Here is a 5,342-nt window from a genome sequence, read left to right as displayed (position 1 = left end):
TTTTTCCTCTTCTTTTCTTTTTTTTTTTTTCCACCCTGGCGGTGAACACCCTCAAATTGGTGATTGAAGACCTTGAAGGTGCTGTTTACAAAGACTATTAATGCCCCTCACCCCCCGCCGTCCGCATTTCCTGTTTTACAGCCAGCAAGCCTGACACAAAGCCCTCCTGGTAGACACTAAAATACTGGAGAGGCCCCACTGCCTTACTTCCTCTGCAGATAGCTCTAGGTTGTACACCAAACCTGCCTGCTCTCTCCTCTGTAGCTACGTGAAGAGATAGCTTAGGATCGCTGATCCAGCTGGCAGGGTCTTCAGAGAAATCTGGGATCCGGGGGTCTTGACCTGGAATCATTCTTCTTGACAGGACTTGAGGATGGGATTCACGGGCTAGAGGGCCTGCATCATCATATGCAACTTTGGCATGGATATGTACACACGTGTTTCCTTCTGAGCGGGGAGTCTATGGCCTGAAAAGCTTAAGGCACCATGCTAATCAACATCGTGCCCCTTTTTGTACTGTTAGGGGAATGGACAGAAATTGCTGAAATGGCTTTTCCCAGTTTAATACACTGCTTTTGCCATCACTTATACTCTATATGGGTGTCCTAAATGGATGCAGACCAATTGCTTCTATTTTATGGCTTCAGTATCTTCTTTCCTAAAATAATGAGGCTGCATTGGATCAATATGTAAACTCTCTAGAAAGAAAGGCTAGGAGGAGGACCAGTAATCAGGCTACAGGATCGGCCAGATCTGGGTTCAAACTCGATTTAGTTCCCTTTAGTCAGGTCCTTAACATTTTAAGACCTGCATATCTTCATTGAAACCATAGAATAATAAGTAGCTATCTCATTAGATTATCACGAGTCAAATAAGATAATGTGCTTCGCTGCTTAATACATACGAAGAGGCTTCAAAAAATTCCTGGGAAAATGGAATTAAAAGATACATTCACTCTGTTGCAAACATTTTTGAAGTCAATGAATACAAGTGCTTTTTAAGAAGTTCATGGAAATCATGTGTTATTTATATAAAAAAACTATGCATGGATTTCAAAAATATTTTCCACCCCCCAAAAAAAAATCCTACTTATCTTTTGATTCTATTTTTCCATGAAATTTTTAAAGTTCCCTTGTAGTAGTCAATAAATGCCCATCACTTTCTGAATGATTGTTTGACTATGTCAAGATGGACAAGATGGATGATATACACTCAGCAACACACATCCAGATTCCGAGAGAAAAAAAAATCCCAGGAAATGATTTTGGGAAAAGACATCTCACACATGTAAGCACCCCAGTCGTTAACGGTGTTACCAGTAATAGCAGGTCATTATAAGGGAGACAGAGCTAAATTGGCTCTGGGTTGGGCAGGATTCCTGCTGCGACTTCATCTTTACGCCCTCCTTCCCCAGTGAACAAAGCAGATGATAAAGTCACTGTGAAAGTGATGTTAGCGATAGAAAGAGCCTTGATTCTGTTCTAATTGATAGTTTTTGAAGGTAAACCATTCACCAACTTTGGTATCTTATTATCAGGAATAATTAACTTCTTAGGAGTGCGTCATAGAGTAAGCCGGTATTAATGCAGTCATCACCATCATCATGACTGGGAAGGCATCATTTGAGAATCACTGTAGAAGATTCTCTTGGAGGCTCATTTTTATTTTTAGGTCTGAGTCTTTTTAAAAGCATTCTAAAAACTAGTGTATTTAATAATTCAAAATAGTTACACTGAGTTGTTCTGAATTGGGAAAAATAACATATATATCCATATACTCATCAGTCTATTAAGAAGTAGGTTAGCAATATATTCAGTGCTCCCATGTTCTAAAAGTTGTCTGGTTATTCCCCTGTTTTTTTTTGTTTGTTTGTTTTTTTCTTTTGCATGCTTCTCATCTATTCTGTCTTGTACGCTTTTGAGCAAAGGGACTCACCTCAGTAGGTAGGTAACGAACCATAACTTCATTCCCTCGGCCCTCTGTCTTGAACATCATCGATGCTAACGTGCAGTTACTCAAAAAATAATTTTCACTTTTTCATTGCGTCCGTTTATCATCCTATCTCCATTCTTCTATTGATAGATATTTGTGTTTCTTCAAAGTTTGGATGAAGCTCCTGGCTCCTGGTTTTGGCCTGGCCCAGCCCTGGCTGTTGTGGCCATTTGGGAAGTGAACCAGCAGATGGAAGATCTCTTTCTCTCTCTGTCTCTCTCTCTTTCTCTCCCTCTCTTTCTGTAACTCCACCTTTCAAATAAGTAAAATACATCTTTAGGAAAAAAGAAATGAAAAATTGTTTTCCAAAAGGGTTAAACCAATTTGTATTCCCACAAGAAGTGTGTAATATTTAGTATGAGCACTAAACTTTCCTACAGCCAGACATTTAAATATTCTGCCAATTTCTGTAGATGTGAAATCATCTCATTGTGGCTTGACTTTACAATTCTCTGATTTCTAATGACCATCAGCATCTGCTCTTAGGTTTACTGATAAGTCAAGGTTTCTCTTGTGAAAATGCTGCTCAAGAATTCTGCCTACTTTTCCCCACTGCTTTGCAAGGGTGTCTTACACATTTTTTTGCTACCACACTTTTGTCAGTTCTTTCTTTCTGCCTCCCATTTGAAAATTGTCTTTTTATTCTCTCTGTAGAGTTTTTCGATGAACAAGAATTTTTCTTTCTTTTTCTTTATGGTTGGTGTTTCATTTGATAATCTTGTTTAAATACATCTTTCTTATTCCAAAGTCCCAAGAAATTTTCATCTAAATTTTTTATTAAAGTTGCCTTTTGCATTCAGATCACAAATCTGCATGGGTTTGATTTTTCAATAAGGAGTAAAACAAAAAGCCCATTTTTCTATTTTTGCAGGTGCATAGCCTCACTGATCTGGAGAGCCATTTCTGTCATAAGCAAGGTTCCTCTTGGCTGTGGAGCTGTTTTGCATTTTCTCTTCTGCTCCCTTGTTCTACTTGCCTTCCCTTACTTCAGTATCACAGTGAGCTTTGTAGGAAGTCAGCCTCCAATAGGTTATCTCCCCGATTTGTCCTTGTTTAATACTCTGTTGGGTATTCTAGGCCTTTATTCTTCCATATGTATGAGTATTTTCACTGAATGTCAAGTTCAACTTCTATTGGAATTTTGGATGGAATTCTGAGGCACTTTCAAAGAGCTCATGGAAAATGTATCTTACAAAAAAAGTCTACACATGATTTTCAAAATTTTTTGTATTCAAATAAACTTATCTTTTAATTCCATCTTTCCACAAAGTTTTTGAAGTACCCTTGTTCAAACAATCTATAGGAAATTCTGGAGTTAAGTTTTATTTTAATGGATTTAATCTTTTCTGTCCCATCATACAATTAAAAATATCTTTCAGTGCAGCTTCATAATTGTCTTCCCAAGGAACTTGGCAGCTTGTTTGGTTTATTCTTATTTATTTTATGTTACTATTATAAATCGTATTTTTTGATATATTTCCTGACTGGTGATGGTGTTTAGAAAGGCTACTGACCTCTATGTATTGGTTATCTAAAACTGGAAACCTTTTCACACTTTAATTTTCAAAATTTTTAGTAGGAGATTTTGGCTTTTCTTTATAGACAAACTACATGATCCACACGGCAGTGGTGTTTTTGCTTACTTTCCAGTCCTTGTATGTGTTGTTTATCTTGCCTTCGTTTTCTAGACTCGCCAATGGAATGCTGACTACACATGGCGCTCGGGGCTAGACTGACTTATCACTTCTACATTCAGTAAAATGCTTCCTTATTTTTAATCATTTTTATTAGATTGAAAAATACTTTTTATTTTCTACTTTGATGTGCATTTTTTAACTGAATGAACAGCAGCGCATATTGAAAATGGTTTGTATCTAGTAAGATGATTATGTCATTTCTCTCTTAAGTAAATATCATCTATTAATTCCTTGATTTTCAGATGTTGATTCAAGTTTGAATTTCAGGGATATATCTGACTTGTCATGACGAGTGATCTATTTTATACATGACTGGATTCTGTTTGTTGATTTTGGGAGAAGATTTATTTAATTTTTAATTTGAAATACAGAGCAACAGAGCTGATAGAGAGAGCCAGGGGGTGGGGTGGGGGGGGGGGAGAGAGAGAGATCTCCCATCCACTGATCCACTTCCCAAATAGTTTCAACAGCCAGATTTGGGATAGGCCAAAGCCAGGACCTCCGCTTGTCTCCCTCATGGGTGGCAGAAGCCATCTTGTATTGCCTTTCCAGGCAAGGTAGCAGGAAGCTGGATCGGAAGCAGAGTGGCCGGCACTTAAACCAGCACTCCAATATGGGATGGCAGCATTGCAAGCAGTAGCCTAACCACTGTGCCACAATGCCAGCCCCTGTTCTTTAATGTTATGCTTAGTATAGGTGTTTATTTTTCATGGTAAGATCAGTCTGTGTTTTTGTTTCAGCACATTCTCTTGACTTGTTTTGGAATCACAATGAATTAGTCTCATATAATGTGCTGGAGTGAGTTTCTTCATTTATTATTCTGAAAAAACTTGTGCTTAGAAAAATTTGTTTTTGGAAAATTGGAAGAACTTAACAGAAAACTATCTGGAATTGGAATTTTTTGATGAATAATATTTTTATTTTCTGTTATGATTGCAAAACTTTTCTAGTTTTCCATTTCTAAGTGGTAGAGGTCTATCTTAAATGTGCATATTTAGCCATTGAAAAATTGATACACTTAGCAAAAATCTGTATCATTTTGTATTCGCATGAGCAGTGTGTAAGAGTTTCAGTCTTTCCGCATTCTCATCATCAACACTTATTTTGACCGTCTTTTGAGGTTAGCCATTATAGGGTATGTGAGGTGGCATCTCACTGTATTTCAATGTTTGTGTTTCCCTGGTGCTGGTGTTGGTGCTTAATGGTCATTTGTGTACCTTCATTGCAGAAATATCTGTTCCTGTGTTTTTTCCATTTATGAATTGGGTTATTTGTCTTTTGTTATTGAGTTGTAAATGTTCTTTACGTTCTTAACACAGTCTCTTATCAGACACACAACTTGCAAATGCTATTGCCCATCCAGTGGATAGTGTTTTCATTGTCTTTTTATTGTGTGTATTTCTGAGGTACAACCTGATGTTTTGATGTGTGTATAATTGCAGGCTGATGAAATCAAGCTCATTAACATATCCATCGCCTTGCAAACACCACTTGTGGGGGTGAGAACATGTAAAATCTACCCTCTCAGCAGTTTTCTACTATGTAGCACATTATTATTAACTATGGTAACCATGCTGCACAACGGAGCTGTAGAACTCACGCCACCTGGCTAACTGAAACTCTGTCTCTTTACCCAAAGCTCTTCAATCCTCC

Source organism: Oryctolagus cuniculus, chromosome 18 (genome assembly GCF_964237555.1).
Source record: "Oryctolagus cuniculus chromosome 18, mOryCun1.1, whole genome shotgun sequence".
NCBI classification, from domain to species: Eukaryota; Metazoa; Chordata; class Mammalia; order Lagomorpha; family Leporidae; genus Oryctolagus; species Oryctolagus cuniculus.
This window is presented reverse-complemented; position numbering follows the sequence as displayed.